Source organism: Scyliorhinus canicula, chromosome 16, assembly GCF_902713615.1.
Source record: "Scyliorhinus canicula chromosome 16, sScyCan1.1, whole genome shotgun sequence".
Lineage (NCBI taxonomy): Eukaryota > Metazoa > Chordata > Chondrichthyes > Carcharhiniformes > Scyliorhinidae > Scyliorhinus > Scyliorhinus canicula.
In genome coordinates this window covers 67,237,305-67,252,010 of record NC_052161.1, presented here as the reverse complement: position 1 = coordinate 67,252,010, position 14,706 = coordinate 67,237,305, and the positions used below count along the sequence as shown (strand labels likewise).

The 14,706-nt window shown below is 44.8% G+C and overlaps 1 protein-coding gene across 2 annotated transcripts in view; it reads left to right on the top strand.

The window, feature by feature from the left end:
- The first annotated feature begins 222 nt into the window (after positions 1–222).
- Positions 223–14,706, top strand: part of pcdh15b (protocadherin-related 15b) — a 1,980,039-nt gene continuing 1,965,555 nt past the window's right edge. Inside the window, exon 1 of one of the 2 annotated variants that reach the window (XM_038773417.1) lies at positions 223–992. The gene's annotated coding sequence lies outside the window, so the exon portion shown is untranslated. Of the gene's footprint in view, positions 993–1,200; positions 1,321–14,706 lie in introns of those variants that run through there. The other variant, XM_038773418.1, reaches the window with a different exon arrangement.

The window sequence follows — 14,706 nt, the reverse complement described above, 5'->3', positions numbered from 1 at the left end:
GCAAGCGCTTGAATCGATAGCAGTTCCTATACATTTTATTATTATCGTCTCTAAACACTTGGCGGGGCGTCCTGTCGAAATGCATGCAGCGCGCTGCCTGGGAAAGGCTGGATCAAACTCGTTCTGGGAACTGCCGGCAGCAAAAGAAAAGAGCGAAGACAATTGTTGAGCAGAGTGTGGCGCAATTCTACAAGACTTGATGGGTCAGGGTTTGCAAGCTACGGCGCTTGCGAGCGGAACCCGCTCTCGATGCAAATCCACAGTGGCGCGCGTCCTGCAATGGACAGGGGAAATGCCGGGGCTTTCATCACTGCCCAGAACTGCGGCGGGTTTCTCTTCCTCTCTCTCTCTCGCCCGTAGTCCACCAGCGGAGTGAGGCTCCATTGATCCGCGCAATCCCCTTGACGAGGGGCTCTCCTGTTACCGAGTCGCTCGCCGCTTGTCACAGCAAACAAGGCTGCGTGCCGGTCACCTGTCGGGAATACTCAAGTACCTCCTGCTGGCACACGCTGGAAGTGCTCAGCCTCCAAGCCAGCCCTCCCGCCGCTTCCTTCAGACGCCAGAGGCGGAGAGCGGACGTACGGATGCAAAATCGGGCGTGAATGCGTTCGGCTCGCACAGGCATATCTGCTCTCGCAAACTTTTTTTTCCTCCCCCCCCCCCCCCCCCCTGCTCTTTCACCTTCTCCTCCTCCTCTGCCTTCAGTAAGGATTCTCGCAACCCATCAAGTCAATCGCTGTGCGCTGGTGCCTCTCATCCCAGTCAGCATGTCCTAATAGCTCACGACGCCACCCCCTTCTCAAGGAAGGATTTTGGGAGACCGGGGGTGCCCGCTGGAGGTGGAGTTAGAGGAACCGGTTGCATTAGCTTCGCCGAAAGAAATATTCCGACAGCAGGCACCGACTTTCTCCCTCGCTACCTTATTTTTTTATTATTCCGTATACGCTCTGGCCAAGAATCTCGTGTGCTGGAATCAATCCCGCTCTTTTAAGGTAAGCAAGAGGCGCCGCTCTCAGTGGTTTGAAATTAACTGGGGAGTTTTTCTTCTGTACATCAAACCATGCAAAATACCAACAATTAGTTGCCGCCCAACGCAAAGAAAAATCAAACGAGGGCCGGTGGGATTGATCGGGCTCATCCCCGTCGACAGATCTGAATTTATTTGTGGATAGAGAGGAACCTGTGACCGTCTTTGCCGCGACGGTGCGTGTACCGTGTGGTCGGCTCATGGGTTAACTCTGTGCATCAGAAGGTGTTTTGCGAACTAACTGGCTACAGCATCCTGTGTGCAAATGTGTGCAAAGCATTTCGTTCGACTGAGTGAGTTTCCGCTAACATGTTTCATTGAGAAATTAACTTTTATTTGAAATTTGACTTTCCTTTTACGAGATGGAACCATTTGGTAGGGATTTGGGGGGCAGTGTATCTTACTGTGTGTACGTTTCTCTGTATGTCTGTGTGTGTCTGTATCAATGCGTGTTAGTGTGTGTTTATACAATATGTCTGTATGTGTGAGTCAGTGTGTGTCTGTCAGTGTGTCGGTATGTGTGTGTGTGTCAGTGTGTGCGTGTGTTGGGGGGAGGGGGCGTGGGATAATGTCAACAAAAGTTTTGTTTTACTTGATATATCTCTCAGACGGCTTTATATTGGCGGATCCGGGCGGGAGCGGCGAGTTTTGCCCGCGGGCTCGGCTTTCCTGAGCGCGCGGTCGGCACCAGGTGGGCAATCAGTCAGGCAACCCGGGTGTCAACACGCACAGGTTAAAAAAGAGAGAATCCCCGGAGCTCTTCGCCAACACCACGTATGGAATATGTGGATAAATCCCACGTTTTTTGCTGAAATAACCGGGGGCGGGGGGGTGGCAAATAAGCGTTTTAAATATTGAGAGAACACGTCACAATTAATTGGAAAACTAGCCCTCCCAGGTGTACAGCTTCAAGTTCTACGCGGTGTTATAAAGTTGTGAACATATTCCACCGCCTTACACAGGGGTTAAATGATTGACATGGGGCAAACGTTTACCTTTGCTGTTAAGTGTTTGAATCGTGACGTCTCGCATTAAATACAATTTGCCCAATTGCCGCTACCGGATGAGTGCGACGGCTGGATTTTGGGCTCTGGGACCGCGAACTTGGCACCGCACCAGGAGGCACCCCCAGTGGAAGCACTCTGCTGAATGATGCAGAGTGGCTTCAGCCCAACCCCAACCATCTTCCTCTCAGGTGCGCGACTTGCTCGGGTAAATTGGCACGAGGAGCCAGGCTTCCACCAGCCGCCCTGTCCACGGCACACCTGGTTGGGAACTCCCCCTCCCGCCACCAAAAAGCTGCTCAGTGCTCTCGGTGCGTGACCCTTGAGTTCATCTTTTCAAGAAACGCAAAAAAAAATGTTTCGGAGCCGCACACATCTATCTTCCAGGTAATTGTCAGTTAATTAATTTGTCGCAATAGAATAACATCTTTAAAGGAAACCATTGGACTCGTAATATTCCTGGGTATTGAATGTAGAGTCATAGAGTTTTATAGCACAGCAAGAGGCCCTTTTGCCCTTGCTGTCTGTATCTGCCATCAAACACTTACCTATTCTAATCCCATTTTCCAGCACTTGGTCCGTGGCCTTGTATGCAATGACGTTTCAAGAGTTCATCCAAATACTACCCCACTCCTTTTCAGGCAGTGAGTTCCAGATTATCACCACCCTTGAGGTGAAAAGATTATTCCTCAAATCTCCTCTAAATCTCCTCCTCAATTCCAGATTATCACCACCCTCGAGGTGAAAAGATTATTCCTCAAATCTCCTCCTCAAATTTCAATCGTTTGTTAGAACACAAGATATAGGAGCAGAACTAGGCCACATGGTCCATAGAGTCTCCTCTCCCATTCAATGAGATCATGGCTGATCTGATATAATCCTCAACTCCACTTTCCCACCTTATCACCATAACCCGCGATTCTCTTACCGATTAAACATCTGTCTATCTCAGCCTTAAACATACTCAGTGATTCAGTCACTACTGCTCTCTGCAGTAAAGAATTCCACAGATTCACTGCCCCCTGAGACAAGAAATTCCTCCTCATCTCTATTTTAAATGGGTGACCCCTTTCTCTTTGATTATGCCCTCTGACCCTACACTGTCCCACAAGCAAAATCATCCTCTGAGCATCTACCCTGTCAAGTCCCTGAAATCCTGCATGCGTTAGTAAAGTCATCTCTCACTCTTCTAAACTCCAGTAAGTACATGCCTAATCTGCTCAACCTCTCATAAGGTGGAGATGCCGGTGTTGGACTGGGGTGAGCACAGTAAGAAGTCTTACAACACCAGTTTAAAGTCCAACATGTTTGTTTCAAACACTAGCTTTCGGAGCACTGCTCCTTCATCAGGTGAATGAAGAGCCATACCTCTTCATTCACCTGAGGAAGGAGCAGTGCTCCAAAAGCTAGTGTTTGAAACAAACATGTTGGACTTTAAACTGGTGTTGTAAGATTTCTTACTGTGCTTTCTTCAAAAGGAAATCCCTCCATACGCAGGATGAACCCAGTGAACCTTCTCTGAACTGCCTACAATGCCAATATATCTTTCCTTAGACTAGGGGACCAAAATTCTTCAAAGTATTCCAGTTGTGGTCCAACTAGTTCCCTGTCTGGTTTCAGCATGATTTCCATATTTTTATTCTCCGTCCCCTTTAAAATAAAGGCCAACATTCCATTTGCCTTCCCAGTTAGCTGCTGACCATGATCTACCCATAATGAAGACATGCTGTCTATCCGTGATTAATCTTTGCCTCTCCAAGTGGAGAAATAATTTTGTCCCCCAGAATGTTTTCCAATAATTTCCCTATGTTAGACTCATTCACCTGTATTTCCTTGATCCTTGGTACTTGATGTTAGACTCATTCACCTGTATTTCCTTGATCCTTGGTACTTGATTACTTGAATATTGGTACCAAATTAGCTGTCCTCTAGTCCTCTGTCACCTCTCCTGTGGCCAGAGAGATTTGAAATTCAGAGTCGCTGCAATTTTTTCCCTTGCCTCACATAGCTGCGTAGGATGCATCTCATCAGGGCCTGGGTATTTAGCCACTTAATCCCACTAGAACCGCTAACACCTCCTCCCTCTCAATGCTGATCTGTACAATTATATCACAGTCCCCCTCCCTGATTTCTATACCTATATTGTCCTTCTCCACAGTGAACCCAGATGCAAGATATGCAATTCCTAACCTCCATCTTTTTGGCTCCACACAGAGTTTGTCACTTTGGTCCCCAATGGGCCCTACATTTTCCTTGATTACCCTTTTGCCCTTAATATGCTCAAAGCACCTTGCAATTTTACTTTATTTCTCCCACCAGTGTTTTTTGCATGCCTCTTCTTCACTCTGGTAATTTCTTTTTATCCCCCTGCATTTTCTATACTCCTTTAGGGTATCCACATTTTTGAGCCTCTGAAACTGCCATAGGGCAAAGCTCTCCATTTGGGAGGCTATGTTCTCTCCCCAGAGTTGAATTTCACTTTAGAGTGCAAATCAGGAAGCATTTTCCAATCCTTCGCCATGCAAGTCTCTGCATGACGAGAAATTCCCGAGGCAATCCCGCTATCGAGCCACCATTTCAGCGGGCAGCCTGACAGCGAGGTTCTGCAGCTGGCCACCCCCACCACCTCCATTGCAATTCAGCCGCTCCATCATCCCCCCCCCCCCCCCCCCCCCCCCCCCCAACCCCCCAACCTGGATTTTCTATACAACATCAGGGCCATGCTTGTTAATGACAGTAGTAATTGTTATCCACATGATTTCTGGCACAAAGGACCATAGAATCATAGGACCCTGCTGCAAAGTGGATGCAAACGGGTCTTAATTACCGATTGGGTCCTTTTGCTGGCATGATCCTCGATCCCAATGGCAGCGTGGGGGGGGGGGGCGCGGAGCGTCAGAAATGGATTGGCACCTGCCGCCAATCCCATTTTCTTCACTACCACTGGATTCTCTGCCTCACCAGGATCTCTACTACCGGTGGCGCGAGGTGGAAAATTTTGCCCATAAGCCTCCCATTTTTTCCTTATCCAATGCTGTAGATCCCTTGACATCCAGAGTTCTCAAGACTTATTGGCCCACCCTTTACCTTTATGGGAACATTGCATTCTCTGTTTTTCCTTTTTGAATCACTCCCGCTGCTTTGATGTGGACCTCCATCCAAGTAGCTGCTCCTCATCTTGTTTGGCCTAATCCTGCCTTGTGCTCTTAAAATCAGCCTTCTCCCAGTTAAGAAATTTTATTTCCAGTCCATCTTTGTCGTTTTACATAACCATCTTAAATCTCAATGAGTTTTGATCATTATCACCAAAATGCTCCCCATTGACACCTTTACCAGCTGTCCAGCTTCATTTCCTAAAATTTGGTCTTGTAGGACTTTACAAGTGATAGCTCAGGAGTTTTTGGTTGTAGAAATACCACTTTTAATTGTGAACAGCAATTTTGACAATTAATCTTGATTATCTGTTAATACATTCAATCTTGTGTGTTTCTCATGTATGGATGACATGTAAGTTTATTCCACCTCAAGCAAATTTCTTCCTACTACTTGAATGGAGTTCAAAATTATTCTTTATCATTATGCATTTATTGAGGTGGAGAAGGCTAGTCAAACAAATCAACCACGTTGTTCAAGGGTAAAAATAAATCTTTCACCATCACCTTTCCTTAGTAACTGACATTTCTAATCTCCAAAGTAGGATTACAAAACATAATTAAAACATTAGACATTACATGTTTCACAAACGTACCATAATTGTTCTCCATGTATTGGAGTAGCTCCATCTATCCTTTTATTAACTATCAAAAATATCCATTTATAAAAGGAAAGAGAATGGAATACTTCCAATATTTTTCAATTTTTTTACAGCTGCCATCTGAGAAAATTTACCAAGCTAAACGCCTGATTCAAAATAAGAACATTACAAAAAGAGAGAAAAAAAACAAGAAAATTATTACACATTACAACAATACCATTTAATGTGCTTAATGCTGAGCAACAGTATTTTCCATTGGAAGCCTGTAGTGTATCTTCATGCAGCATCCAGTTCCTATCATTCTCAGTTACAGACTCAACGTGACAGCAGACCATAACTCATAGCATGCATGTGTGACAACAACTTCCAGATGTCTTTGATTGACATCAAGGTTGGTAGAGAATTCTAGGATTTGTTATTTGTTAACCTACATCGTCCTCTAGTATTGTCAATTAACTGCTCCCCTCCAACAGAAAAAGCATTTTAAGGATCACTGAAGATCATGTATGTGTTTCTCAATCATTTTGGGGCAACTTTTAAAGCAGTGATAACACATTTTTGATGTTATCTGCTGTGATTGAAGGTTGAATATGATATATAATGTGATATAATGGCACCAAGGCAAGATACTTGAGCATTTGGTGCTCGTTTGTTATTTTTGGCACCTTGCGAGTTACATCAATTGCATTTGTTTTACTGACATTTATCACAAAACTTGGAACCAACCAAAAAAATGTCCAGATCTTCAGGTCTCTGGATACCCATACCCCAAAGGTATCCCTGAATATGTCTGGGGAGCCTCAGATGTCCCCATGCACAGACTACACAGGAATTGCTTGGGAACTTTCAGCTTCCATTGGACAATTACCCAGCATATAGAACCCTCTGAAACTTTGGGTTAGAGTCCGAGACTTCAGATTGTTCTGACTCGCTTACCAGAATAGTTACTCAGGAAAGGTTAGAAGGATTACAACCAGTTCTAACTCTTGGGTTACCCCCATGACTCCAAACTGGAACCAATTATCCCTCACCTCCCCGACCACCTCCCACCCCCGACCATCAGACAGCCCCTCAATTCATCCTACCCATGCACTTGCTGCCCTACCCATTCATCCACCATAAACACACCAACCTTCAGCAGCTTGTCAAAGTGGCCTTGGGACTTCAAACTTACTGGTGCTTGGCAGCTAGTGCTGCCCCACATGACAAAAGAAGGACTCGAGGAGCAGATATTCTCCATGTTTCTCAGGAGGCCTGGTTTGGAAGTCTGGACAAGAAATGTAGAACTCCGGTGCAAGGTGTGTAAATGGGAGTGGAATGTCAATTGCACGGTGATTGCCACTCCTCTGAAGATTTGGCCCAAAGAATCAAAAAAACTGAGAGAAATTCTGTCAGGGCTTTTAGCACCGATCAAGTTTGAAATAAAGCTCTCAATAAACTTTCTGAATTTAAACTGGTGTAGGGAATAGATCAGAATTCATGTCTGATATTTAATATATGCAATGTTCTATGTAGCTCACGTCAAGTTGTCTCTCATTCACCAATCCAAATAATCAATAATATATCTAAAAACCTTACATCTGTGAGCAGATCTTGATATCCTTTCCCATTAAAAGTTTCTTTGTTCAGATTTATAATAGAAACAGCCGTTGTAAATATGCTATGCGATAATTACATCTCCCACCCCAATGAAGTTGCTCTTCCACTACCACTACGCAGTAGGGTAGAGTGACATTGAAATAGGCAGTTTGTATTATAAATGGGGACATAAGAATTTATTCACAACATAAGGAATGCATTTTGTGTTTCAAAATTGGTAATGAGTTATGATTACGTGCACAGTTATCCCTTGGCCTCGAAAACACTTTGCTCGAAGACCTCACTTGGACTTGACTCCCTTTGTGTGCAATATCACGTGAGATGGACTTGTTTAAGAAAATGTTATGCCAATAGCTGGAATATATCACAGACATTGATTGAAGGTCAATATCAAGATCTTATCAGAGATCAAGAAAGAAACAGGTGGTACAAATGTGCATAATTAAGAATGTATTATTTGCCGAAGATTGATAACTATGCTATTCAAAGTGACTGGTATCAATTGTTAAACTTAGTACAGCATAATTCAGCCACGATTATGGACTTTTAGTTTAATTTAACTATTTGGTTTAATTTTAGAATTTCATTCTTCTGGATTACTCTTAAGTAGTCTCTTGATAGCATTGTCATTCAAGATTATATGCTATTCATTTAACTTTATCATAAATTCTTGGGACTTTCATGTCTTGGACGTGGTCACACGTTAAGTTAAAGTTTAATTCTATCCTAGGTCCATGTAGCTTCATTTGGCTTTGTTCCTCTTTGAGATTGTCGAATGATGAATTTAGCTTATGCTGGTACTGAGTCCTCTACAATTTGTCAGTAATCCCTGGTTTATCCATGGTCTGATTTATTCTATGCCATTTAAATTGGGTGCGATCTAACAGAAATGTTTCTAAGTGTGTTAGGGGATGGGTGAGATGAATGACCTAGCCACATCCTGGGCGGGATTCTCTGATCGGGATTCTCTGATCCTGAGGCTAAGTGTTTACGCCATCGTAAACGCCGTCGCGTTTCTCGGCGGCGTCAACATGCCCTTAGGAGCAGCGATTCTGACCCCTACAGGGGGCCAGCATGACACTGGAGCGACCCATGCTGCTCCAGCTGCCAATCCCCAGCGTCAGATGGGCACCGCGGGTCTGCGCATGCGCAATGGGACCAGCACCAATGCGCACATGTGCAGTGGCTCCCGTCTCCGCGCAGGCCCCGACGCAACATGGCGTAGGGCTACAGGTGTCGGTGTGGAACAAAAGATCCCGCTAGCCCGAGAGATCAGCCCGCCAAAAGGTGGGCCCCGATCGCGGGCCTGCCCACAGTGCAGACCCCCCCCCCCCCAAAGCCAACCCCAGTTGGATCCACGCTGAGGTCCCGCCGGGTAAGCGCAGGTGTGAACGCGCCGGCAGGACTCGGCTTTTTTGCGTGACTACTTGGCCCATCCCGGGCGGAGAATTGCCTCGGGGGACACGGAGAACGGCCCCCGACCGGCGCCAATGGCTCCGATTTTCCGCTCTCCCGATAATCGGCGGTCCGGCATAGGGGCGGCATGGCGCGATTCACGTCCAGCCCGGCGATTCTCTGACCCGGCCTGGGGTGAGAGAATCCTGCCCCCTGTGTGAAAGGGAAGAGAGTGAGTGCCTCCCTGGCCCTCCGGGCATGCTGGACCGTCGCCGCTGCTGCCTGTCCTCCATCCTCCGGCTCGCCCTCCTGGTCCTCCCTGGACTCGTTCTCCAGCCCCTGCTGGTCCTGCGCCTCCTTGTCCTCCCCCTCGGAGCTGGCTGCATGTTCCTCCTCCTCCTCCACCTGCAGCGCGGCGCCCCGCAGCTGTGTCAGGTTGTGGAAGGCGCAGCAGACCACTAGAAAGCGGGTGACCCTCTGGGGTCTCTGCCTTGGCCACCGGCCTCCGTACTGCTGACATTAGTCAGGTCCTCAGCGGGTACCCCTTATTCTCAAAGAGCCTACCTGTCACTCTGGGGTGTCCCTCGAAAGATGCTGGATTTTCCGACTGCCCCAGGATGTAGCTGTCATGGACACTCGCTGGGAAGCATACACACACGTACATGATCTTCATGTGATAGTTGCACACAAGCTGGATGTTCTGGGAATGGAACCCCCTCCTGTTGATGTAAGGAACTCCTGAATGAAATAAAAATGAAAATCGCTTATTGTCACAAGTAGGCTTCAAATGAAGTACTGTGAAATACCCTAGTTGCCACATTCCGGTGCCTGTTCGGGGGCGCTGGTACTGGAATTGAACCCATACTGCTGGCCTTCCTTGGTCTGCTTTAAAAGCCAGCTATTTGGCCTACTGTGCTAAACCAGCCCCTCGAATGCTCCAGCGCGTGCAAGGTGACAAATGTGCCACCTATTACCCCCTGGATCTGAGGCATCCCGGTGATGGCAGAGAATCCTGGGCATCCTGTTGGGCTTAGTCCAGGTAAGAGTTTATATTGTTAGCTGCCTGGGCAAACAGGACATCCGTGGCTTAACTGATTCACTTGTGGGCTGTTGGTTGGAATAGACCGCACAAGACTCCGCTCGAGCCCTGGAATAACCCTGAGGTGCAAAAGTTCAGGCTGGAGTGACCTTTACAGCCACCGGGAGCGGGTATCGTCCTTCTCCCTGTGGTGCCAAGTCCGCAAGTCCTCCTGCTGCACATGCGGTCCATCATCTGCTCGAACAATCAACGATGCCTGTATACCTTGGGCCGTCACGGTCCTCTCCCTCTGGGTCCCTCCCTGGCCTGATGGGCGATTGGGTCCTCGGGGTGTAAGGCGAGGTCCTGCACATGAGCCATCACCTCAAGCCTCTGTTAATGCTGCTGCTGCTGCCTTCTTTGGCGTCTGGCCTCCTGGCCTGCTACCAGCACCACAAGGGCAGCTTCCGCAGGGTCCAAGATATCATTCATACCATGTTATATCTGTAAGGCATTGAAGAGGGTATAGACAATCTGCTACGGCTTTTAGCCTGGTAACCTCAGGTCCCATATGCCACCCCCTCTCTTCCCCCCCACAGCCCCTGCCATCTCTTAGGGTGCCACCCAACATGCCCTGCACATGCAGCCCCAGCTATTGCGGGCATCCCGGGGCTCCGGATCCAGACCCTGTACCCCAGACATCCACTGTTAATGTTACCTGGACCGAGCGCTGGTTCACGTCGCAAAGTACACACCCACTCTTTGGTTGCAGGGATGTCCCCAGTGCTGAGGCCCAGCTCTTGGGTGTCACTTCCTCAGATCCCCATAGCAGCCATTCTGCCGGCTTCAGGTTTTTAAAAAGGTGTACTATTTGGCGCCCTCATGACCGCTTGCTGGGAAGGTGGTTAGATCACGGGAGGCCATTAGATGGAGGACCGTCCCGTTAATAGTATAGAGATCGGCTTTAATTCGTGATTATTGGTTTCTCGCCATGCAGCGGTGGAATCCTGATCTTGCTAACAGGAGACCATAAACTGATCAGCGCCTGATGAGGTTCCAGATTTTAGACTCTCCTGCGATCTAACAGCTGTATCACGCTTGAGCAAGATCATGGCGTGGTCATTATTTCCCACCCATTATGTTTTATATATCTTAAGAATTTATATCATAGAATTGATTGGCCAATCTTGCAAGGTCTTTCCTCATTCAGTTGAACTAAGTTCCCTGAAATTTTTGTAGCTTCATTCCCTTACAACCTCCCTAACTGAGTGATTCTTTGGCTGACTTAGTCCTTTGTCTGAATGCACTAAAGGCGATATCAATGTTTCTCTTATCTTCTTTTTCAAAGTAACCCAGTGGGGCAGAGTCATGTCTTTTAAATAAAAAATAAATAAAGCTTTTAGAATATTTCTTATCTCGCATGCAAGTTTCATTGCTTGGTTTTTATTTTTGTAAAGTGTTTTTTTGCCTTTGTTCATTGATGTGTTTTGATATGCAAATATGTCTGGACTCCTGACAATGGTCAAATTATTGTATCACAAGTGTGGGTGTTGGGCCCACAACATTGCCTGTGGCTGACCATACTTGAGAGATTTTCACAGGAAATACAACCCTACAAAAAATGTCTGGCAACTGTCTGATCGACAAAGAAAATCATCTTTTTGCTTTTTGCAAGAGATCTTTTGAAGATCATAAATGAGAAAAATCCCTTTGGCTCTCTTTATCACGCTGGATTATCATGGTTGCTGTTTTAGAATCACACACAGTCCTGTGTTTTAAGCATTTCCTGGCACCAAAAAAAATGAAGTTTTAACCATATCCTATCTCAGTTTTTCTCTCCAATATCAAATGCCCAGCTTTATTTATATCACTGTCCAAGGGTAACACATTATTTAGTTATTTATTTACCTGTTTGGATAAAGAAAATACTGTTGATTTTCCAGAATCAATTAAAAATGATTTCCACTTTTTTGCTGTGGTGATCTCTTCAAATTTCCTTTCTAAATTCCTTCCATGGGGATGTGCTCTGTGGTCTCACTTTCAGACTCTGCAGATCTCCCCTTGAACAGCCATCTCCAACTCAGCGTGAGCATTGTCACATTAGATTTGCTAATATCTAAGGTAAAAACAGACTAGCTTGCTTGCTACACTTGCAAAACATCTTTTATGAATCTATAAGCAAGGCAGAATACCATTTGTTTTTTTCTCATCTCCTCCTGAAGGCATTAGCTTCCCACAGGAGTATAGCTTCATAGGTATTGGTTGCCCTCTGGTGCCTCACTCCTGTGGTGATTCATTTTCCGTGATTTTCGACAGTGATTGTTAATAGGCAGCCTGAGCATGGAGAGCAACACAGTCAAAGCTGGTCCTCTCCTCATCCACCACCAAAGCATGAGCATTTCCAAAACTTGGTTAAACAGAGCGGGGTGGCGAAGGAGAATATATTTAGACTACTACAGAATGATTTGTGGGAATTGATTGACTTTTTATACAGTTTGTTTTAAATAAAGAATTAAGTATATAATTTTTCATCCAAAGTTTAGTGCAGATCAGAGTTCTTATGACAGACTTGATTACTTCATAGGATCTGCAATTCAAATCATGAGACGAACAAATGCTTTTTGGGAAAATAAAGCTTCCACTGGCATTGTCCCTGGATATGTTTCAAGAGCACCAGTCAAAATGAACCCATCTGACCTTCTATGATTATGGAGAAAGTATCAGGCTATTCAACGACCTGGCTGTTTTTCTTTAGCACCTGGTATAGCAAAGGCACTGTTACACACTGTGGAATAGAGCTTTGGTGTTATATTTTTCTCCTATTCCAGCCTGCACTGCTTTCTGCAAATATAGGAGCATTTCGCAACACTCTGTAGTCTCTGCAGCTGACGATTGCTTCCTCACAGTTTTAGTCGGTGTCTCTGATCCATCTGATGCACAAGCTCTAACAAACACTGTTAGACATTGTTTCTGCGATCAGTCTTTGACATCTGAATATCTGTAGAAATGGCTAGCTCTGGAAAGTTCTTTGACAAGAATAAAAGCCACAGCATATAATCCTCCTTCATTGAGCTTTTGCTTTGATGTCAGCAACTACTTTGGATTTGAATATCCGAGGAAGCTATTTTGAACCAGCTGTATGACACAAAGCAATTCTGTAGTTTGTAAGGATTTTTCTGAATCAGATCACATTTTGCGGATCCTTGATTCAGTGGTGAGGAAGATGAGTGCGATCTGCCTTCAGGCATTGGCTAACTGTTGGCCTATCACCTGTTGGAAATAGCCAATAAGCTTTTTCTAACATTGCTAGTTTTGTATTTAACCTTAACTCATATTGCTGAAGTTTCAGGCTGCTTGTCTCACTTAAAATGACTAATTCCTATGGGATTTTCTGCCTTGGCTTCTTCATCATTTGTGACTGTTTGAAAATCTTGGTTGAAGTTTTCAGCCCCAGGAAATGTGGATGAACCTCAAAAGATTGAAATAACTGAGGGAAGTCTTCTCCTCGCTTCAGTTAGTAGATTCTACAGCAAACGTAAGTACTCAAGAAGTAGGTATCGCGAGAGAAGTCTGCACCTCTTAAAAGGAATCAAAGAAAATGAATGCCTGGAAAAAGTAACAGGAAAATCTAGCCTGTACCGGTCTGAGTAGAAAGTTAATTTAATATCCCTCTTTCGCTGAATACAAAAAGTTTTGTGCTCTTTCAAAGAGACGTGTCGCAGACCTGTAATTGTGAAATTTGTTGATGAGCAGTTCAAGGCTACTTATTTAGGAGTTGGGTAGTGCAGAATCGCGATAAAACTCAACATTACAGATCGCACTCTCTGAACACACACTTCCAATTGACGGATCAAAAGTAAAGGTTACCATAGATATTAGATTTCTAGTATTGAACTTTGCCAAAATGATTTTGACCAATTGATAAAGATAATGGGAATGCTGTAGAATTCATTTGTAGATGCACTTAATTTCTAATCGCTTAACTGATAGATCAGGAAGACTGGCATTCCATTTCTGTGAACAATTAGTGTTCTTGCTGATTTTGTTATATCGGAATTGAATTGAAGTGGTTTAGTTTGATCTGGTGTAATTTGGGTAACGCCCATTTCATGGTAAAGATCAGCCTGAGCAGACGTGCTGCTCTAATTAAGAGATGATAAAGGAAGGTTACCCCAAAAATGCTACACCACAAAGGGAGAATTTTGGATAATGAATAAAGTTTGTGTAATTTCTGTTTGTTGAACATTTTACAATGCTACTGAAACTGAGAATAAGATTGAGTGGGGAAAACAGTAGAATCTCTAATGTCGAGATTCTTTTAAGGCTGGCAGCAAACATGGAGTAACTATGGGTATGCATTTTATTCCTCAGTTGAAACATGCTAATTAAAATGATTTCTTAACTCAAACCGTTCATAGCATTAAACTCCCATTTTGCTAGTGACCAAATTTTTTTTCAGAGTAGGGAACAATTTTATATTGTCAGGATTTTGTAATCTAATATTATGTGTAATACACCATTGTCACAATTCATTGTGGTTTATGACAAACTATTGTTTGTTTGAGAAGCAGGTGAGTTTATCAAGGACTGCTTTTATAGTGTGATTTCAGTAGAATTAAAGAGCTTCGATTGTTGAGTTTTCAGCTGTTGGATGCATATTATTGATAGGAAATGTATTTGCTGTCTGACCTTATTTGGTTCAGTGGCATCAATCTCTCTGTTAGTGGATTCAATGCCTTTGTAACTTTACTCTGTAAATGGATCCAATGCCTTTGATGTGCTAGATTAAATGTAAATGTCACCACAGAATCTGAGGGCCATAGCCTGCTCTCCCTTTGAGAGCTGACTGATTGTTGGTGATTTAACTAAAGGGTCACCATACCTCGGGTGAGGGCATGATAAACCACTG